This window comes from Camelus ferus, chromosome 5, assembly GCF_009834535.1.
Source record: "Camelus ferus isolate YT-003-E chromosome 5, BCGSAC_Cfer_1.0, whole genome shotgun sequence".
Classification (NCBI taxonomy): domain Eukaryota; kingdom Metazoa; phylum Chordata; class Mammalia; order Artiodactyla; family Camelidae; genus Camelus; species Camelus ferus.
In genome coordinates this window covers 21,867,257-21,891,706 of record NC_045700.1, presented here as the reverse complement: position 1 = coordinate 21,891,706, position 24,450 = coordinate 21,867,257, and the positions used below count along the sequence as shown (strand labels likewise).

At 36.0% G+C, this 24,450-nt stretch overlaps 1 protein-coding gene across 2 annotated transcripts in view; it reads left to right on the top strand.

Annotated features, from left to right (window-relative positions):
- Positions 1-24,450, top strand: part of LRP1B (LDL receptor related protein 1B) — a 1,593,459-nt gene that overhangs the window by 765,260 nt on the left and 803,749 nt on the right. The window lies entirely within an intron of this gene.

The following is a 24,450-nucleotide window of genomic DNA, read 5'->3' as shown; positions in this document are numbered from 1 at the left end:
TCTGATGAAAGTTGTGGAATATGAGACAACAGGCTTAAAAACAATTTTTTTTAATGTTGATTTGAACAACTACATTGCAGGAAAAAAAAAAAACAAACTAAGCAGGAGCTGAGGAATACCAGTTCCTTCACACATCAGTATTGCAGGGCTAACCTGAGATGCAGGCATCCTGCTACTCTCCCAAGAAATGCTTTGAGGTCACCAGAAAAGAGCATCAGCGTGATTTTAGGTTAAAGAGAGGAAGCTCTAAGTTACTCAAGACTTTAAGTTAAGCAGTGGGCCTTGTAGTTTGTAAACTTCAAAAACGCTACTTGAAAGATGGACAATTAGCAAACGTAGGTCCAACCCAACATGTAGGACTTATAAAAGGGGCATAATCCATGTTCAGAGGTATTCATTAAACATTAAGGTTGTCTTTGTTGGTTAATACCAATTTGTTTTTCTCTAACTACTGATAAGTAGACACTATATTATCATGGAGTAACTGAATTAATCATCAGAATCCATCTTCACTTTTTCTTTGACTTTCCAATTTTGCAAGCTGATTAACTGGTTGAAAGGAGGCCTTCACTGAACTTCTTTTAGCTAATAGACTCATTTGTCTTTTCTTAGTATTTCACATTTTGTCAAAATATAGGTGTACATGTTTAAATTTCCAGTAACTTTGTTCATATAATTAGAAAATTAATACAGGAATTATGCTCTGATTTTACACTGTGGTATTATTGGGGGAGGGCACAAATGTATAAAGTTTTATACATTCAGTGTTTGCCGGTAACTTTTTGGAAAGGATCCTCTCAAATTAATGACACAGTGAACAACTTTAGATGGAAAGCTGGTGTCTTTTCAGATGTAGGTTGTAGCAAAGATTTGAAAGCTCAAATTTTATCTGTGTCATTGTTTTAATCGTCCCCAGGCAGTTAGGCTGAAATGTCTGGTGGAACGTATCCTAAACTGCCATAAGCCTCCATTCAATAAGTGGGAAAATATTTACTGAAGAAACAGCTGTCATCCATATGTGGACTTTTGTCACTCTTTACTTAAAGTCTGATTGAATATTAAGATGCATCATCACAATGGTTCTGGTTTTGACAAGAACAGCTTGCACGTAAGAACTTTGCTAGGAAGGCTGTGTAATATAATTCTTGAGTGCAGCTCTATTTGTATTTGCAGCAGATGGTTACTTGACTCAATCTTGACTGCAGTGATGCTTCAGAAGACATTAGTAAGAGAAGTTGTATTTAAACTGATTTGTTTGGGTGTTGGGTAAGGGTAGTAAGGAAGAATTGGAAATGTACAAATGCGTTAACAACATTCTTTTGGCGTTCTGTTTAGATATATTTGCTTGCGTGCTTTTCCCTGGATATGGTAACTGAATTTAAAATTAGCCTTTAGACAGTCTTGTCTGCCAAAAATGCTAAGAGGTGAAGCGATTGTGAGTCTCCCCTCTTTCTACCACTCTTATCGTCCCCTTTCTTAAAAACAAAGATCCAGAGACCCTTTTCAAATAAAACTGCCAGTCTGAAATATAATACATGTGAACACTGTATCCCTTTCTGAACAGCAACATATTTTATGTTCTCAAGCTTCCTTTTTCTCCCTGTCATTACATGAAAGAACCATATTTTGTCATTTCTGTCAAAGGAATTAGGAGTAGAAAACCCCCACGTTGTTTGCACTTATTCTCTGCTGGATTCCTTTGGGCCTAGTAACTGTTTAAATGTAATTTTGTCATGTATCATTTATCACAATAGTTTCATTGGAGTTTTTCTGAGTTTGCTCTATCTCTCTAGCATGGTTTTTCAACCATGAATTGTAGAAATCAGAGAAGGAAAAGCTCTGCTCTTTATAAATGTGATCCTGTTAATAATAGAACATTTTAAAAATAACCTATTTTTCTCTTAATATCAGAAATTTGGCTAGGGTTAGCGTGATGCTGTCTAGGAAAAACCCAGCAGGCTTTTTCTTTAACTTTTACTTTTTTGGCAGCTCAAGACTAATATGAATAGTTGAGGCGAGAACAACTCTGCATGACCTACTGAAGGAGAAATGTGCCACTAGTGAGATTTCTCCTACCTTTTCCTAATTATATGGGGTGATATTTCTTTGGCTCTGTCTGCTACAACTTCAGTTCAGAAAACATCAGAATGTCTTAAAAGTCTGACCTAACTCTTAGAGCTTGACCTTAATGGGTATGGAAATTTGCCTTACCTCTCCAAAGCCTACATTGAAAAAATAGTTTTTTACTTGACTATACTTTAAACTTTACTTTTCTCAACCTCCTATTCCCTTTTTATCTAAGAATGTTACATCATTATCATCATTCTAAAATGTTTAAATTGATTTTTTTAGTTCTTCACTGGTTAAATAGATAGATGTATTTTTCTCTCGATTCTCAGTATGACTTGGACCAGACTTCAGTCTAGATTGGCCAGGAAGAGATTGTTTATGAAACAATGTTTGTTTATTCATCTTCTTGACTTTTTTTCGATGTTAACGTTGACTCATTAACTCAGGCTATTTTTCTAGAGGTGCTTCTTGAGATTTTCTTCTTCCTTTCAAACTTTAGCAATATTTTCTTCCAATGGTTCCTTGAAGAAATTTCTAAAATTAGTTCTGTGGAATCATTAGAATTTGAAAGTAGCATAGAGAGCACAGTCCAGCAATGTCAAAAATAGCTTTTCTGGTAGCACTTATTAGAGCTTTGCTTGTTTGAAGGCTAAGAGTTTGATCTGGAGTCACTCTCCCTGGCATCAAACCTTGGCAACAGCAGTTACTAGCTGTGTGATGTTGGGTGCCTCTTTGTTCCTTTGTTTTCTTATCTTAAAAATGTGAATAATGGTAATCCTCCACTAAAGACCTGATAATGTCAAAATACAAAGCACTTTAATACTTCCTGAGTTGTCGAATTTGTGGAGTTCTTTTCATGTTGCCTCAGAAATAACTAATCTTTCCGATGCTTGTGATACTATTATGAATGGAGTGATGAGACCAACATTCTACCCCATTAAAGATGATCTTTTCATGTCCAGCATAATTCTCTTTCTACTACAAACTAAATGGCTTACTTCATATAGACTAATCTGTTACATAATCAAATACTGACAAAGAGGAGGGGAAATGAGAAAATAAAAGTGCTGTGGCCTGGGAATAAAGGTGAAATGTATATATGGTGATAGAGGAGAAAAGTATAAAGCAACTGTGGGCATAGGGAAGAAAATGCAGAGGACAGATTATTTTAATAATTGATGTTGTGCAAGATGTATTTGGATTACCTCCAAGGTCTTTCAGAAGATAAAGGTAAAGAATAAAACCACTTTGTAGTTACCTTTGTCAGTTGAGGTGTATTTTTGAGTATGAAATTGTTCCACTGACAAACCATATAGTGTTTGAGTTTGATGAAGGTTGTAACCGAGGACAAGAGTGGAACTAGTTTACAATGTTGATTCTGAGGTGTGGTTCTAAGCTTCCTATTAAATTAAAATCATTATACTAAACTTGATACCAGAATTTATTTTAATATGACTGTCAAATTATTACAACACTGTTGCAAAAGAGGGTATCAATTAATCCTAAGCATGATAAATACTAGGAAAACAGAGTAAAGTTAAAGATACATTTTAGTGATGAAGCTGAATTTGAAAATTTGGGGAAAAATATTTAGGGGGACTTGGGGCACCCCAAAACAACTCAATTCAATAGAGTTATGTGATATGGCTAGATTGAGGGAGAGGGGAGATTTCCTATATCGTGTGTAACAGCAGAAACTGACTATGTTCCAAGTACCATCTGTACCTTTTTTCTATGTGAGATGGACCTTTGACTTGTAGACAATGAATGGCGAGTGATCTATGGGATTTATTTGTGAATCCATGACCCTATGTCAGTATCTAGGCAAAAATATGTGTCTTTGTTCTCTACAAAAGTAGCTCATCTGCCAAGAGCCAGAGGAATGAAGCTTAAGTCTCAGAAGTTGAATTCACATAGGAGTGATTGACAGTTTTTAACAGTTAATAAACCCTTTCCCATAACCCACCTCGATCCCCACTATTGTTGAAACTAATCATGGCTGAGAAATTAAAAATAGAATCAAAGTTAAGACCCTTCAGGGAGCATAACTAATGACATTCTAATCTGAGATGCTATGTGAATGTTGGAAGCTAGGAAATGAATCAGGTCTGCCTATGCCCACGAAAGAGGTTTTGTAGCAAGGGGAGGGGCCTTGTGGCAGATACCAAGCTTCTCATGTCTGCTACGTGGCTCCTACAGCCACTCCAGGTTTCAGGTAACAGCCTGCACTCATTATGCACTTGCAGTAGGGCAGCAGGGTTGTTGCAGGCCTTTGGCTACTAAACCCCTGAGGCTGCTGTAGTCCCCCTTTGTCCGTGGTTTTGCTTTCTGTAGTTTCTGTTACCTGTGGTCAACCATGGCCCAAAAATGTTAAATAAAAAAATCCAGAAATAAACAAGGTATGAGTTTTAAATGGCTCGCTGTTCTCAGTAGTGCGCTGCCATCCAGCACTGTCCCTGCTGGATGTGAAGTAGCCTTTGTCCAGTGTACCCTACCCTGACCATCAGTCACTTAATAGTCTAAGTTATCAGATCTACTGTCAGTGTCACAGTGCTTCTGTTCAAATGATGCTTATTTTACTTAATAATAGCACAAGAACACCAGAGCAGTGATGCTGGCAATTCAAATCTGCCAGAGGAGAAGCCTTTCTTTAAATGAAAAGGTGAAAGGTCTCAGCTTAATAGGAAAGAGAAAAATTGTATGCTAAGGTGCTATGAATCTTCTATCCATCAAATTGTGAAGAAGGAAAAAGAAAATCATGCTAGTTTTGCTGGTATACCCGAAACTGCAAAAGTCACGGCCACGGTGCATAGTAAGTGATTAGGTAAGATGGAAAAGACATTACATTATACAATCAGATATTTTGAGAGAGAGAGAGACCATGTTCACAAAACTTTTATTGTAGTATTATATAGTATATCATTATAATTGTTCTATTTTATTATTGTTATTGTTGTGAATCTCTTACTGTGGCTAATTTATAAATTAGATTTTATCATATGTATATATGTATAGAAAAGGCATAGTCAGCCCTTCACAGCTACAGGTCTATGAATTTTGCATCCATGGATTCAACCAACCATGGATGCACATCCACAGATTCACTTTGAAATTTCAGCCTATAGTTGGTTGAATCCGTGGATCTGAGGGCTGACTGTATTTATTATACTATGCCGTTTTATGTAAGGGAGTGGATTTTGGTATCCACAGGGGCCTTTGGAACTCTTTTTCTCCTATAAATACCTAGGGATAACTATATATCATATATGTAGTTTGGTATTATCCATGATTTCAGGCATCCACTGGGGGTTTTGGAATGTACCCCCCATGGATAAGGGAGTACTACTGTACACTGTGGGTAAATTAAAGCTACAGATTGCACCTCCACAATTAACCACTACCTATTGATTTGAGGATACAGATGGTTCTGAAATTTCTATGGGTTTGTACGTTGGAAAGCATCTAAAGACATCCCCCATGTACTTTTTGTATTTACAGAAGTTCATTCTTGGAGAGTTGCATGCTTATCTGCAATTCATGACTGCTCCTAATATGAATGCATATTCATATTTTGTTAGGTTGCAAATTGTGAGTTTTGACTTTTTAAGAAAGAACTACCCTGTACACACACCCACACACCTAAACATTATCTGTATTCATGTAGATAGATTAGATAGATATTTCCCAGTGCCATTCACCACTTCTTATAGCCATGTGTCTGGTTCCCACAATCAGATGCTACTCCCCATTGTTCAAGGAGAGAGATATTTCTTGAAGATAATGTAAACTTATTCTCTATTGGTATCTTCTTGCATATTCCTCTTCATTAGAAGAAAACTCAGTAAAACATGGAGACATTCCCATAGCCCCAGTAATCATTCTCTTGAGTTTATATAGTGATCTGCTGTAATTTCCCTTTGGGACATCTTGAGCCTAAAGGGATTTTTTTTCTTTCCTTTTCTTTTCTTTTTTTTTTTAAGGCTAAGGAACACAATGAACTGCTAAAAGTATATTTTGGTCTGTTAATTTTTGAAACAGTCTTGGTCCTGAACATAGTACTAATACTCAGGTGGAGACCTCTGAATTCATCTGTATGAAAGAGAATGCCAAGCGAGTTACTTGTCTACTTCTCCTTTTATTCAGTGGGTGATTAATGCAGTACAGTGAAAACACCTTTAGTCTTATAAATTTGTATTAATTATTTCAAAAATTTTGCCAGTTTGTTTTCTTACCTCTATCAACAAGATTCAAGTGGATATCCTTATAGCATTAGCTATATTTCTATCTTCTCACCTATCTATAAGCTGTCTAAATATCTATATGCATAGTCTCATTTTACACTATTTTCTCTGGATGAGTCTAACAATCCTGGATCTAGGTTTATGGAGAATTACCTAAGAAATTGGCATTTACCAGTCAATCTTAGGCCACCATACTAAGTGTCTTGGGAGAGTTGTCACCTGCCACATGTCAACCAAAGTTGCCTTCTAGAGTTGCTGATGGGAATAGGCAAGACAAACTTGGATATTCAGGTATATGTTTCATGGTCTGCACTATTTTGACTGAAGCTAGTGGTTCAAAGTCATGTTCAAGAGTATAAATCCATATTAGCTGTCTTATGTATGCCTCAAATTCTTGTCTCATTAATGAATTTTGTCTAGGTTCAACCTCTTTCCAAATTTCTCTGTAGACCTTTCCTCATTGGAGGATTATGTGTGGCATTGCCTTTAATTATAGCCTCCTTAAGTTACAAATGTTTATTCTGTGATATTGTAATTAGCCTGGGAATATGAAAGGGTAACTTGGAGTGGTTTATTATGTTCAGCACAGCCTTTACTGTAAACTTAACTCAAATTGACTCAACTCCCATTTGTGTTCTTTACTCATATAATTCACAATGTCAAGATATCACAAAACACTTTACATCTGTATTTGCTCTTTCTTTTCTCCTTCTTTCTCTCTTTTTTTTTTAACTCTGTAAGTTTTCAATGTTTGTTTAAGCTTGTCTCTAAGTTACTGAGTTCAAGAGTTTGTTTCTAGTAATTACACTTAATGCCTTCCCAACCTTCCAGCCAGTGCGTGTAAAAAGAGATTTCTTCTCTGAAATCTCACTCTGATTCATGCTGTCCACTCACAAAGATAAAGTAACAGAGAAGTTGCGTACAACCTAATTAGTGAAGGGATTTATTATTTCATGTAAAAATCTCGATTTAGGACAGTCCTTGGATTGGTTAATTTATTGGCTCAGCAACATCATTAAGGACCAGGGTTCCTTCTACCTCTGTATTCTGTGATGTTGTGCTTAATGTATGTTTTTCAGACTAATTGCCCTGTGTTCATAAGACAGCTACTGAAGTTTCAAGGATCTCATGTTGAAACACGGTATTCAGTTTAAAAACAGTATTATTTTTTCCTCATGTGCAGAAGAGCTCCCAAAGTAGATGTTCCTTCATGTCTTCTTGGTCAGAGCTGGGTACAAGCCAAACTAAATAAGACAATCGTAGACATTTTTTACCATTGGCACATGGAAGACAGAGGGTCATGGGAGTGAATTTGGGACCAAGATAACATGGAAAAAAGAAAAATGGATTATGAACGGACATCTTCTACAAACACTGTAGTATGATAGTCCTTTGTCACGGGTAGCCCTTTGTCTTTTTGTTGTTGTCTTTCTTCTTCCCAGGCACTGAGGGGTCTCTGATTTAGCAAAACCTGTTTGGAGGATGTACAAATATTTTTTTTTCCAATGACTTAATTTTTTTTCCAACCCTTTATTTCATCTTCCTTTTATCCCAGATTGTTAAAATATTTTTCTTACCACTTTTTAAGGAAAATGATAGTTGGTTTTTGTTTGTTTTTTCTAACTTTTTATATAATACTGAGAAGAAGTCAGGGTCAGGGCACTTCTGGAGAGCACTCCACTATGTCTTTAAAAACATAGTTTAAGAAACATGGGAGCTTTAGTCTCTCAGATTCTCAGCACTTTTGGAAGCTATTTAAATATTTCTAAGCTAATATTTCTATTATTCTAAGGATAATATTAAATAAATTATCATTTCACTTATAAAATGTTTCTAAGGGGTGTGGAATCTTTCTTACTCTCTGCCAAAGATTAGTTTACATACTGGAAGGATTTATGCAATTATTAGAAAATAATAATTTTATATTTTCAAGTAGTTAAAATTTATTTTTAGTTGTTTTCTACATAGGGTTCTATGAAAACAAGAAGTAATAATAAGCCAGTATTACTACTTTTGAAAATACATGATCAACTTTCCTGTATCACTCAAATGTGATCAGGGCTTCAAAGATAATGACACAGTCTATTCTCTCATGGAGCTTGGGATGTAACAGAATTATGCATCAAATATTACAATCAGAGGGTACAGTTATTATAGTTGTTCAGAAACTTGTAAACAACAATTAGGTACAGATTTTATTTAAAATATCTGAGGTAAATAGTGGATCAGGCATAAATGTTATTAAAAACAAAAAACAAAAACAAACCAGAGAATCTTGCTTTGTAAACACCACAAAGGAAAGGACAAAATTTAAAAACAAAAAAATAAAAACATGACACCATTCCCCTTGTACACATAACATAAATTCAGGGTTTTACTCTATACATTATAATCATATTCAACCAAAAAAAAAAAAAACCCACTAGAACAAGAAGTAAAAACAACATTCAGCTTTTATGTTGTTATATTTTGTTCAGCTTGACTGCTGAGCTTTATAGTATATTGAACCAAAATTGTTATTTTCTCTTGAGCCAGATTCTTAGTGATTTGGCTTGGGATAAATTAATCTGGCTTTTATGGTCAAGGTGGATATTTTCCAACATCAAATAATTTTAACTCAACTCTTTTTTTTTTAATCATGCAAAAGGAAAAGGCAAATGTAGAGAGTCTTTGGTCTTGTCTCAGTTTTAGTTAGATAATTGTCTTTGTTAGCACTTGTAAAAATTGTGCTTAGAAAGGGGACATCACATTTCCTGATTACAAGCTCCACTATAAACCTGTAGTCATCAAAACAGTATGGTAGTTGGATAAACAGACCAGCAGGACAAAATTGAGAGCCAAGAAATAAACCCAAGCTTATTTAGTCAACTAATATATTTGACAAGGGAGCCAAGGATACTCAATGAAGAAGAGATAGTCTCTTCAGTAAATGGTGCTAGGATAATTGAATATTCACATGTAAAATCATGAAGCTAGACCATATCTTAACACCACTCACAAAAATTAACTCAAAATGGTTTGAAGACTTAAATGTAAGACCTGAAACCATGACATTCCTGAAAGAAAACATAGGAATAAAGCTTCTTGGCATGTGTCTTGGTAATCAATTTTTGAATATGACAACCAAAGCACAAGCAAAATAAGGAGAAGGGGGAAGGGGAAAGGGGCTGCCAGTGAAAGTACATCAAACTTAAAATTTTCTAAGTAGTAAAAGAAACCATCCACAACGTGAAAAGACAACCTGATGAATGAGAAAAAATTATTTGTAAACAATGCATCTGATAAGGGGCTAATACCCAAAATATACAGTAACTATTACAACTTAATAGCAGAAAAACTAACCCAACTGAAAAGTGGGCAAAGGACATAAAGAGGCATTTTTCTGAAGAAGATGTATGAAAGGCCAACAGGTACATAAAAATAGATGCTCAGCATCACTACTCTTTAGGGAAATACAAATTAAAATCACAATGTGATATCAGCTTATACCTATTAGAATGGCCATCATCAAAAAGACAAGAAATAACAAATACTGGTATAGATGTGGAGAAAAGGTGCCCTGTTGGTGGAAATGTTCATACAGCCACTATGGAAAACAGTATGGAGGCTCCTCAAAAAATGAAAAATAGAGCTACCATATGATCCAGAATTTCCAATTCTGGGAATATATCCAAAAGAAATGAAAACACTAACCTGAAAAGATACCTGCATCCCTGTATTCATAGCAGGATTCTTTACAATCGCTAATACATGGAAAAAACCTAAGTGAGCATTGATGGATAATTGTATAAAGAAGTTGTGATGCACACACACAAACACAAACACACAGAGAATATTATTCAGTCATAAAATGAGGATATTTTACCATTTGTGACAACATGAGTGGACCTTTAAGGCATTATGCTAAGTGAAATAATAAGTCAGATAGAGGAAAGCAAATAGTGTACGAGCTCATTAATATGTGGGATGTAAAACAAATGAACAAAACAACCCCTACGACTTACAGAGCCTGTGGTTACCAGAGGCACAGGGTGGAAGCAGGAGGAATTGGAGAAAGGTGGTCAAAAGCTACAAATTTCCAGTTGAAAAGTAAGTGTTAGGGATGTAGTGTACAACATGACGAGTACAGCTAACACTGCTATGTGCTATGATATATAAAAAAGTTATTAAGAGAGGTAATCCTGAGCATTTTTAGCACAATGAAATTTTTTTCTTCTGTTCATTATTATATCTGTATAAGAAGATGGATGTTAACTGAACCTGTTGTAATTTTTGCTGTACAGCTTAAGCTTATACAGTGAAACGTGTTAATTATTTCTTGATAAAACTGTAGAAAGATGTGGAATTTAAAAATCACGCTTAGGTTAACAATTAACAGCAGATAAAATGTGCCCCAGTGACATCTTAACATAAGTTAATGCTTTTTGAGAAAAACAGAACAAACAGTTTTTGTCATTCTTCTTCTTCATAATGATTGAGCACAGCTATGGAACATCGTAAACAACCTAACTATTTAATAAATCCCTATATTTACTTCTTAAATCTGATTTAGTGTGGCATAAAATGAGATTAAAAAGTGAAATAAAAAAGGAAATATTTCTGCTTTCTGAAAACCTCCAGTCTAGGTCTTAAATTGGAAGTTAGAATTGGAAATCTAATTAACTTGAAGGTATACCTAAGTAATTAATTCATCTAATAAATTCAGTCTGGGACCTGTCAAAAGTGTATGGAATGCTGCAGTGATAGAAGAGCCTCCAAACTTTGATAAAACCGCTGATCCATTTTTTTAATGAAAACAAAAATGTCCTGCTGTATTTTTAATTTATTTATGGCATTATGAATTTAATTTGATAAAGATATTTCAAATGTATACATACAATTTAATGTATTTGTTTATTAAAGTGACTGCATTAAGACAAATACAATTTTTACAGCATATACAAACTAAAATTTGAATGAATAGCAATAGAATAGTCTTACAACTATTTGGTACTTGCTTTTATAAACTCTAAAATGGCAACATAATACAATAAAATTATGTTTCACACTTATATATGTATCCAGTGAAGGTGTTGGTAGACAGCTTACTTAATGTAGTGAACGTGGGATCAAGGTTCTTCCTGTTTTGTGGCCCTAGAATCTCATAGGGTGCTGGAAAATTCTGTTCTCAACCAGTGGAAGGGGAAAAATACTGAAGATTTATAAACACAGTTGAATGCAAAGGGATCTGGGAAATGTGGAACCGGGTGAGGCAGTTGCTTGCCTGTGACCACACTGTAGGATGTAAGCAGGACATGCATTTTCAATGAATACTTTGACATTTCTGCCACAGTTTTCTGTCCTGGCGACCAAATATCCATGTGCACCCTTCTTTCCATACATAGAATCCACAAGAGTTTGGTCAGATTAGAGGCTCTCCAGGTGATGTGCAGTCCTCTCCATCATGCCCTCTTATGAATCCTTGTTGTACAGCAAACTATGAACCAAAAGATATGATACCTGCACCTGTTGTCCCCTCCACACCCTCTGTAAATTGATGGACCAGTGGTAGAATAAAAAAAAATTCCCATTTAGAAAACGGAAGACTGGGAGCACACAGTAGTCACTGTGACAGAGCAGCAATGAAATCTGCCAGGAAAGGAAAGGGAAGACCTTCCGCCCTGGCGTTTTGGAAGGCTCTTGTCTAGACACTTCTTTTCCCTGAAACGTTCCCCCTCATGCATCGTTCTCCTTTACCTGTGCATCCACTGGTGGGGGGGGGGGGTCTTTCTAGTCTGTTTTGCTCGATACTATATCTGAAGTCGGCAGTGGGGGATACCCCACCCTCCCCAGGGGCTCTGTGTATTTCACAGATTGTTTTATTGTTCCTTTCAGGTTGTTTTAAGGTTTGAAGAAATAAAGGATTCTGTAAGCTAGGGCCATGGTTTGTGCAGTTTTAAATTCCCTTGAAAATTAGAAGAATTTTTATTTTATTGCTTCTCTATACCAATCATCACACTCAGTTATAGTCTAGAAATAATTATCAAATTACTTCTTTCCACCTCACTTTCTTAGTTTTGTCTTTGAGCATATTTGTGGTCACTCTGAGGCCTGAGATTCAGTGGGAAGCAAATACCTTTTGTCTGAAGGCTAAATTCCTGTGTTAAGTTGAGAAGTTTTAGTTGTCTTTTGTTTTGCTCAAAGCCATTTTTAATATTTTTTCTTACTATTTGGGTTCTAGAAGCAATTGACTTTTCCAAACCTGGTAGGCCCCAATTTTACACTTGTTTCTTGTTCTCTTCCCTTTCATTTTTTGATATAAACCAGGCAACGCTAACTTACACTCATTTTGGGGGGTAATAATCTTGCCAAAGTAAGCATGCAATAACTAACACAACTACTATTTTACTTTTAAACGTCTTTCTTTAAATCCACAAGTCTCAATACCCACTTGCTTTTCTTTCCAAGACATTTTCCAAAATATCACAGAGGACATTTTTTAATCAAATATTTTTAACCTCGACTATCCTCAGTCCTGAACGGTAGTCACCCTGCCGCTGCTGTCCTACCACTAAGCCAGTGTCACGTCTTTCAGATTTTTATGAAGGTAGTTCTGTACTTGTGCTACCACCTTCTGAGTTTGTTGTGGTAACACTTGCTGCTGTAAATGCCACTGGATAGCACAATAGGAATTCATTTTTTGTCTTACTGTTCAAGTTATAGTCCAGCGCATGTGTTCCTACTTGTTAGGCATTTTTTCTCCACGTGTTGATTCAGAGATGGAGGCTCCTTCTGTCTTGTAGTTTCTGCATCCTTAAGGACCTCAGAAGCTTCTGATTTTTGACTAGAGAGGAAAGGCACATATGCTGTTTTAAAACTGCAGGTGACATGTACTTATTTAATCACATCTAGAGGCAAGGGGGCTAGATAACTGGGTTTCCAGCTGGGACGTGTCAACCGTTCCAGATTTTGGAAGAGGAGAGGCGTAAGTTTCTGGTTGGCAGATGGCTGTCTCTGCCCCTGTAACTGCTATCAGATACCATTTATATATATATATATATATATATATATATATATATATATATATATATACACACACACACTTTTTTTGTCTTTTGGATACTAACAAAGTAAATGTAGAATAGGTTAGCATTTCAAAGCCTTTGATTCTTAAATATATTTTAAATTGGGTAGATACATCTTTATCCAGAGTTTTTGACACTCCCCTAAATGCTCAGAATTTAGGTTTATCCTATACCTTGAATGAGTTTTTTTTTTTTTTAATTAAATTCACCTCTCCTCTTGAAACATTCATAAATCCAAATCATCTGTTAAAAGTTTGCTTGGCAAATACATATTCAGAGCAACAAATAGATTTTACCCAGGTCAATGAGCAACATAATAGGCATCTTGACACTGGAGCAGTTTCACTAAATGACTGGTGCCAGATTCCTAGAACCTAAGCACCGTCTTCTCTGGAAGGGCTAGAGACACCATGAGGAAATTTTCTTTTCAGACATCAGAATGATTTATTCTTTTTCTATTTGTGTGTCTTAAGATCTCACTACTACTCCTAGTCTGTGGAAAGCCTTGTTTTTCCAGACTGAGTGTTTTGGATATTATTTGACATGCATTTGATTATTATTTAGCCTTTTTGTTGCTGTTTTGGAGCATACTCTGAATAAATATAATGTTTGCAGAAATTCAGTCTGAGAGTAGAAGACAAAATGGAGTGTTGGTGGGGAAAAAACTAGAGGTAAAAGAGAAACAGACGGCAGTGAAATAGTATAAATAGAATATAATAAAGGTCAGTACATTTTAGAATACTTTTGACAGTACAAGAAATCCTAACTTCAGTTGGCTTAAATGATAAGTTAATTTGTTTTCTTTCTTAAGAGGATGGCTGGAGAAGAGCAAGCTTGGTTAGATCCAAGCTTGGCTGAATTAATGGCTCAATGACATCATCAGAGAGCCATGTCCCTTCCATCTTTGCTCTGTCATCTACAGCTACATCCCAGTTCTTTCCCCCTCTTGGTCCTAAGTTTGCTGCTAGCAGCGACTGAGGGAAAAATGCTTGCTTATTCTCATTTTCAGGAAAAAGAAAGAAACCTGGCCCCTAAATATGAGCTAGAAATCCATTACTTCATTCTGAGTAATTAAATAAGGTTGTTTTCTTATACCTGGAGCAGTACCAGTGGCTGAGGGGATCCCATATGCTCTTTGGATTTGTATTAATCAGAATTCACCCCAAGCTCTGCAAGTGGGTTCAGTTTCCCCTGAGTCGTGTGGGCTTTAGCGGTGATGGGGGTATGGAGAATGATAGCCATCTGAACGTAATCAAGTTTCTTTTGGGGAAAAGAACTGGAAAAGGCAAAGCTGATATTTCAGTGAGAATGGAACAGAGAGGTATGGATTCGGTGTCATGGGAAGATTTACTGTGGAATGCATGCCACTTGAGAGCATATGTGCATTTTTCGTGATGGGTAGTTTAAGGTCCTTTTTTAAAGCCCTATGAATACTGGATAAGGATGGTAATGGAGGTGATAATGATGCTGATGATGACAAAGGTGGCAGGGAAAACTGCCTCAGTAACACCTGTGAAGGTGATGCTCACCTTACCAAGACAGTTACTGACACTGGCTACTAAGCCTGTTTTTTGTCTTGAAAGTTGCTAAATTTAAAGAGAAATTCCTAGTTTATTCCACAGGGAAAGATCCTTACAGGATCTTTAGTGACTTTCCAATAAATAAGAGGCATAGGTTTAGATGATTGAGGATAAGGAAATTTCCAGTTAGAAAACAGGATGAACTGCTGAACACTCTGCCTTCCTCTAGATCTTCTTACTCTTTATCTGTATGCGTTTATGTTGCTCAGACAAGTACCCGAATTGGATAAACAGACTGATGATACATATATTCAAGTTTACTTATTGAAGAAAATCTTTTTTAAGCCATGCCTGTTTCTTTAATTCATTTTTTCATGAAGTCATGTATCAGATGCCATTTATCGGGCAGCTGAATATTGCTTCATTTAAAGAATAATTTTAAGCATATTTAACATTAATTACATTATGATGAATAATGGTGAATATCAATATCTCATAAGACTTCTTTGTTTTGTAATCTATAGTATTAAAGGCTAAAGTATGATTAATTATGATTAAAACTAAAATCCCATTTTCCCCAAATGAAATAAGAATATTTACTTTTTTACCAGTAATAAGTCAATTTAAAGGATCAAAGTCCCTGCCATAAATACCTGTAATTAATTGTACTTTCCAAAAATTTTGTCTGAGCTATAGCATTTTCTGGGAGATAGTCTTATTAAAAGTTTGAATTGGAAAGGACACTGCATTATATGTTTTTCATAAAACATTCTTAAGGTTCATATTGTAGAAGCATATGGAAGCCACCAAAGACAAAATCCAGTGCAGTACTTTATGGTGCATCCTGCCCTGCCCTTTTGTCCCACTTGGATTGATGGTAAATGTATCACTGGGAGTTCATAATGAGCTCATCTGTGCGGTGTGAACTTCTCCATGATGGAGGTGATTTTACTGAGCATGTTCTCTTCTATTGCCTCAAGTATCCCAGAACCTTGAGTCACTCTGTCATCATTTACCTGAGCACTGAACTATTTGACTCTTGCATATGGAGAAGTAGAGTCAGTTAACTAGTTTTGCATTCTCATTTTTCTTATGCTACATCAGAATGGGAATTTGCAGATAGGGCCCATTTTCTTTGATAGCCATAGCTAGCGAAAGAAAGAGATAAATATCCAAAACATTCTGAATGTCTACTTTGAACCAGTCATCATTCACTTCCTCTGCATTGATCAATGTAATCTTCACAGTATCTCTGAGATACTTAGTACTACTATCTTCTTTTAGAGGTGAAGCTTAGAGAAAGGTAACTTATTTGCCCATAGTTAGAGAGCCAGGGATTGTTACAGTTAGGATTCAAACTCTAGCAATGTCACCCAAAAGCCTACACTCTTGTCCACTACTCTGTATTGCCAATGAGTTAGTTTTAAGCTAGAGAGTTTCAGAATGAGGTAGGTGGTGTTTGTGGTGTGCCAGCATTCATTCAAAAGACGGGATACTCAGCCCTGAGGAAAATGGAACTTAGGAGTATGAAGTGCGGGAATTTTGTATCTCAACATGGGGTACGTTTGTTGATATATCAACTCCATGAAGATGAATAGAAATGACACACAGAAGCATTTCCTCTAAGATCAGAAACAAGACAAGGCTGTCCAGTCTCGCCACTTACTGAACATAGTTTAGGAAGTCCTAGTCACAGCAATCAGAGAAGATAAAGAAATAAAGTAAATCCAAATTGGAAAGAAGTAGCAAAACTTTCACTGTTTGCAGATGACAGGATACTAAACATGGAAAATCCTAAAGACACTACCAGAAAACTAGAGCTTATCAGTGAATTTGGTAAAGTTGCAGGATACAAAATTAATACACAGAAATCAGTTGTATTTCTATACACTAAAAATGGAATATCAGAAGAAGAAATTAAGGAAACAGTTCCATTTACCATCACATCAAAAAGAATAAAATACCTAGGAATAAACCTACCCAAGGAGGCAAAGGACCTGTACTCTGAAAACTGTAAGACACTGAATAAAGAGACTGAAGACATCACAAACAGTTGGGAAGATATACTGTGTTCTTGGATTGGAAGAATCAATATTCTTAAAATGGCCATACTACTGAAGGCAATATGCAAATTCAGTGCAATCTCTATCAAATTGCCAATGATGTTTTTCACAGAACTGGAACAAAAATTATTTTTAATTTGTATGGAAACACAAAAAATACCAAATAGTCAAAACAATCTTGAGAAAGAACAGATCTGGAGGAATCATGCTCCCTGACTTCAGACTATACTATATTGCTACAGTAATCCAAACAGTATGGAACTGGCATAAAAACAAACACACAGATCAATAGAACAAGATAGAAAATTCAGAAACAAACCCATGCACTTACGGTCAATTAATCTACGACAAAGGAGGCAAGAATGTACAATGGAGAAGAGCCAGCCTCTTCACTAAGTGCTGCTGAGAAACCTGGACAGCTACATTCTCTAACACCATATACAAAAGTAAACTCAGAATGGATTAAAGGCCTAAATGTAAGACCAGATACTGTAAAACTCCTAGAGGAAAACATGGGCAGAACCCTCTTCGACATAAATTGCAGCAGTATTTTTTGGAAACAGTTCCTCGAATAATGGAAATAAAAACAAAAATAAACAAATAGGACCTAATTAAATTCAAAAGTTTTTGCACAGCTAAGGATACCATCAACAAAATGAAAAGACAACCTACAGAATGGGAGAAGATATTTGTAAATGATGTGACTGACAAAGGACTAATTTGCAAAATATACAAATAGCTCATACAGCTTAATGTAAAAAACAGACAAACAAACAAATCAAAAACAACAACAAGCACCCCAATCAAAAAATGAGCAGAAGACCTAAATAGACATTTTTGCAAAGAAGGCATCCAGATGGCCATCAGGCACATGAAAAGATGCTCAATATAGCTAATTATCAGAGAAATGCAAATCAAAACTATGATGAGGTTTCACCTCACACCAGTCAGAATGGCCATCATTAACAAGTGTACAAATAATAAATTGCTGGAGAAGATGTGGAGAAAAGGGAACCTTCCTACACTGTTGGTGGGAATGTAAATTGGTACAGCCACTGTGGAGAACAGTATGGAAGTTCCTTAACAGACTGAAAATAGACTTACCATGTGATCCAGCAGTTCCACTCCTGGGTATATATGTGGATACATCTGAAGAAAACTGTAATTCAAAAAGACACATGCACCCCAGTGTTCACAGCAGCACCATTTACAAATGCCAAGACATGGAAGCAACCTAAATGTCCATAGACAGCTGAATGGATAAAGAAGTTGTGGTATATGTGTTATATATATAATGGAATACTGCTCAGCCATAAAAAGAATAAAGTAATGCCATTTGTAGTAACATGGATGAACCTGGAGATCATCATTCTAAGTGAAGTATGCCAGAAAGAGAAAGAAAAAAAATACCGTATGATATCACTTATATGTGGAACCTAAAAAAAAAAAAGAGAGAGAGACACAAATGAACTTACTTATAAAGCAGAAACAGACTCACAGACATAGAGAACAAACTTGTGGTTATCAGAGGATAAGCGGGTGTGAAGGGATAAATTGGGAGTTTGAGATTTGCAAATACGAACTACTATAATATAAGTAGATAAAGAAAAAGTTCTACTGTATGACGCAGGGAACTATATACAATACCTTGTAGTAACCTATAATGAAAAAATATGAAAAGGAATTTATGTACATATATGACTGAAACATGTTGTACACCAGAAATTGACACAATGTTGTAAACTGAGTATACTTCAGTCAAAAAAAAAAAAAAAAAAAAAGAAAAGAAATGACACACAGAATTTGTTGCTGAAAGTTTCAAGGAAGAAACAATGTGATATACTGGGAAAGGGAAACAGGTTGGGATAGGGGTGGGCAGAAAGGGATAACCAGGTGAAACAATTTTTAGGGCAGTGAAACTATTCTGTGTGATAGGGTTATGGTGAATGCAAGCCATGCATTTGCCACAACCCATTTGAATAACTGTGTAACAAAGAGTAAACCATATTGTGAAATCTGGACTTTCGTTAATAATAATGCATCAGTATTTCATGAATTGTAACAAGTGCAACACACTGATGCAAGATGTTAATAATAGGGCAACTATGAGGGAGGAAGAAACGGGCGGGGGTTGCTGTTGGGGACTCTATATCTACTTCATTTAAGCTTAATGCTCTAAAAATGAAATTATTAATTTTTTAAAGAAGAACTATGTTGTGAGTGATTATATTGACTGTAATTGCAGATCATTCAGGAACAGATGGCTAATTTCAGAATAATTGTGTCTTTTCTGCTTTAGTGTTGACATCCAGGGCTTTCACAGTATCAGTTAGAAATTCCAAAAAAAATGCCTTTTTCCTATGTTTTCTGCATACTGCTAAGCTATGAATCCTGGGTGAGTCCCAGTCTCCTTCTCCTGCTCCGTCACCCTCTGACTGGAAACAAAACACCTTTAGAAAGCATCGTTAAGTCTTACAGTGCCACAGGGTTACAATTAAAGAGTATTTGGGTGGTTTCCCTAAATGTGTAACTTACAAGGACAGAAGAAAGAAATCTCCCCCTCCCTCTCGTACTGTGAGTATAATAATGAGGGTCAAATTTCCCACGCGTAGTCAGCCCTTGTTACTATGCTGACATCTCAGAGGAGTATTTACTCTCAATTTTAAACATACAATAGCTAGTAGAGGCTAAGAAAAAGGGAGTGGGTAAACACTAACTTACTTATTTATTTATTTGTGTGTGTGTGGAGTGAAAATAGTTCACTGGCACTTTCCTTACCATTCAAGTCATAGTTTGAGAAGGAAATAGCCTTAGAAAGTGAGAGGGCCATTGGTCCCATGCCTGGCTTTCTCCACAGTTAAAGCTCAATGTGAGACTGGCTGCCAAAGAGAGCAGTACGGGAGAAACTAGGGGATGAGAGATTGTCAGAGAACGCAGAGTAAGGAGAAAGTCACATTTTAGGCATAAGTAAGGACTCACCCATGCAGGAGAAATGCTTTTCCAGGCGTCATTTTGTAGATTTGCTGGCTTTGCTGCCCTCAAAAGAGCAGTTCCTTATTCAGAAAGGATCTGTGTAACTGAAATGTGCCTCATTATCACATTTACTGTTTCAGGGTTGTTGGATTTACTTGGTCCTCATACCTATTTCTTTTGGAGATTTTGGTAACTCTATATGCCATGCTTTTTTATAAGACATTTAGTCCTCACAAAAGCCAATGAGACATGCAGCATTTATTCTACCCATTGTACTGATCAGGAAACTGAGGTGGAGGGAAATAAAAGACTTGCTGAGTGTCACACAGTTACCAAGTAATGAAATCAGGATTTTAAGGCAGAAACCCTCACTGTAGAGTTCCTGATTATTTATAAACCTCTGGACAAAGGAGTTCAATTAAAGAGGATGCACATAAAAATTGCTATTTTGTAAGAAAACATCATTATTATTACTGTTATTTATTGAAATTGTTTTCTCTCATGGTCTTTTCTCTTGACAGTCTGAACTGCAAAATTTTGTCTATGATTCCATGGTTCAAGGTTTTAAACTTCAATAGTGATGGATTGCCTCATAGTTCACTTTCACTGTGCACTTCGGTACTCTAAGTAACTGACTCATTTTCTTCCTAAACATAGTTACAATAGAAACCACTGCTTCACTTTCTAGCAGATGGAGAGCAATCTTGTTTTAATGTGCATCACTTACAATAGATACAAGCTGTCAGATGACTTCTGGTAAAATAGGATGCTGAATCAGACTTTTATTTTTAGTGGCGATTGTTGATGCAGAGGCTAGCCTCCACCCTCCCCCCACCCGCCAGATGAAAGTATGCCATATCACTTGACTCTGTAGATAAAATATGCTAAGAAACTGTCATTTTTCCATTTTAGATGTCTGCTTTGGGCTTCCTCCTACACATTCTGATTCTCATCACTTCTCTTTTAGCAAATTGTTATTTGTCTTAAAACCATTATACTTTCTATTTTAATAGTTATAGCTTAGATTTATTTCTATTCTTTCTTGAGAATAATCTAGATATTGATAGTTTTAAGTATTTGCATTAGAGCTATAAGTGTGTGCTCTAGAATCCAACAGACCTAGATTTGAATCCCAACATAGCCACTTACTGACTGAAAGGAAAATATATTTCGACCTTGGAAAACTGCAGGTTTTTTTGTGCCATAATTCTTCTATAAAAGAAGATTTTGTCCTGGCATCTTCCTAATACATTCTAACGTAAATTCACGGATTGTCATATGCCCAAGTGGTCATCCGTCAGTAGAATCATCTTGCGATGTAAAGCAGTAGTATTACCAGGTTGAGGGGTTTTTACTTATTTTGTAAAATTCAATTCAGATTACACCTTATGATACAAACATTTAACTTCATTTCGTGAAAATATGTGATGTATCTGTTATAAAATGATTCATTTCACCTTAAATTAGGTAGTTCCCAAAAGAAGAGCTTCAGACAACTATTTGTATATAGATGGGCTATTTAGGTGATTATTCCAGGAAGGAAGGGTGAGAGATGAGAAAAAGTAAAAAGGTGAAAAAGCCAAAATGAGGTGTGTTACTGAGACAGCTGTGGTAAATTAAAGCATTATTCTCCTTAGAACTTTCTGAGAAGCATATGGAATGCTTGTTAGAACTGTCTACCTGAGGACTGACCATGACAAACTTCTTGCCTCTGCTGACTGAGGGTCACTCTGGTACGTTCATTTTCCGGGTTTACACATACCTGCTGAACACGATTGTGTTTGCTCAAGGTGAGATGCTGTCAATATATGGAAAAATCAAAGCTCATGTTCAACTGTCCACCATAGATTGCACAAGAATTAGAAGCTCTGAGGATGCATGGTGGGATATCAGATACGTTCTTACATGTGTTCTTGTCAACTTCAGAGATAAACCGCCTATAAAAACATTGATTGAGTCATCTAGAGCCCCGTATTACTGTTTCCATTCCTGTATTTCCAATTTATATTTTCAAATTTGAAAAGCCAGAATATAATTAATCTGAGCTTTCTTTAGTGATTATGTGCTGATATCAGAACTGCAAATAATCTGAGATGTTAGTCCTCTTTGCAAGCCAACAGATTTGCCTGCCAGAGTTTCAATAGATCTTGGCAGGAGGAATGATACTTTTGAGTCAAAGATAAAGTCCTTTATTACTCACAGGACAGCAGGCAACATGAGCTGCATGTTTAAAGTGCTCCCTCTCAATTTCAAACTTCATTCAAAAGATAAAGAACAGCACCAGGGTGGTTAAATGGAGGAAGGTTCCAGGAGCAATTCTGAGAAGTCATTAATGTCCCTTCTTTTCCCATATCTCCCATAGCCTAATGTCGTCTCTCTTCTAAGTACTGGATTTTGCTCTCCCTTCATCTCCACAAAATCTGGAGTATCTATAACTTCATTTTTTTTTTTTTTTTGCCCCCTAGTCATCTCCTCCTTCTTGCAGACTTGTCTGGAAAAGTCAAGTAAAAGAGGGACAAAAATAGGTTTATAAACTATAACCAGAATTAACTTTTAAGCCCCTAATTCTCATCCTGGACAGGCTGCCATCCAGAGACTGTACCCATGAGGCTGGTCTGGGATTGCTGTTACAGGGTAAAGAAAGACATGTTATGCCAAGAAAGACTCAGGAAGGAATCCTGAAATTTCAAAAGAATTTTGTAAAATTCTTTATATAATGCTTAATCTTCTTCACCTGAGATTTGTATCATCATCACAAGTCAAGAAGTTAACTTGTTCAGAGTTTTACAGTATCCTAGGCAGGAGATAGAACTTTCATTCAGCACAGCACAGCACATAGCATGGGCTTGATATTTACATCAGTCCCCCTGGCTCTCTTCAAGTCCCACGCGGGCATTTTTAGAGACGAACCCAGGTGGATGATATGCACATGGTGAGTTTGTATCACAGCTGAACGACTCTGAGTTTAAGAAATCACCAATTTTATAGAGCCTCAGTTAGCAACCTACCCAACCTTTTGCCCTGGAGAGAAGTGTTAACTTTATTATTCTGGTCAGTCAACAAATCTGCCCTCTGCCCCAGAGGGAGACACTCTCAGTATCCTCTCAGGCTGTTGGCACCACATACATCCTTGAAAAGGTGGCACAGAACAAAAGCCAGCAATGCCTTTATTTGAAAAAAGGGCAGACATGCAAGAGACCCCATGGAGATTTGTCTCCCAATATTTTATTTATTTTGATGGTAGAATTACAGTCTTTTCATCTGGAATGACTTTTTTTTCTATTACAATCTATCCCCTCCTGTCAGCCATGCTTTTAAATAATGCAACCTGAGAAGAAGCTACAAATAAAATATTAATTGTACAAGACGTTGAAGACGGCTATTTGATGAATTTACTTTTTGCTCGCCATTTTAATATTTTTATCCTATTTCATCACAGAAAGAATATTCAGTGTTATAGTAAGTAGGAAACTGAACTTCTGTATATCATGATCAGTACTGAAAGTATTTCATATTTTTTTTCATGAGATTCACGTACAAATAGTAACAGACAAACTGGAAAATAATTCAAAGGCAGTGGAGAAAGCCAGGTTGAATTTTATAGTAATTTCTCTCTGTTTTAGGCAAATGGTAAGAGAAAAATTATCCTTTATTTTATTATATTTAATACTTTAATTTTGAAATACTTTGACTCTTACAGAGTTCCAGTGACCCATTCAGCCTACTTCTTCTAATGATAGCATCTTACATGGCCGTAGTTAATCATTAAAACTAGGAAATGTATGTGCTATTAATCAACTATTAAATCTTAATTAATCAGTTAATTCAGATTTCATATGTGTGCATTTTTGGTGTATAGTTCTTTGAAGTTTCATATGTAGAAATTTTTGTAATCATCACCAAAATTGATACAGAACACATCCATCACCCTAGAGAAATTCTCCCTTTTTTTTTCCATTTTAGAGTCACACCTTACCCCAAGTCCTAGCTTTTGGCAACCACTGATCTGTTCTCATCACCATATTTTGTTACTTCAAGAACATTAAATAGTTTATACAGTTAAAACATTTGAGATTGGCTCTTTTTCTACTATCATGATTTCCTTGAGAATCATTCATATTGTTGTATGTATCTATGGTACATTCCTTTCTATTGCTGACTAGCATTCCATTGTATGGGTGTACCCCACAGTATTAACCCATTCACACACAGAAGAACGTTTGGGTTTCCAGTGTGGTACTATTATAATAAGACTATTATGAACATCTGTGTACAGATTTTCATATGAGCATAAATTTTCATTTTTCTAGGATAAATATCTGAGAGTGTGATTGTTGATTAAATTGCATGGTAAATTGATATTTAATTTTATTTTTAAAAAAAACCTGCCAGACGTTTTCAGAAAGTCAGTACAATTTTACTAGCAATATGAGATTCAATCGCTCAACATTTTTTCCAGCACTGGTATTGTCCATATTTGTGTTAGCAATTCTAATATGTGTGTAGCAGAATCTTATCG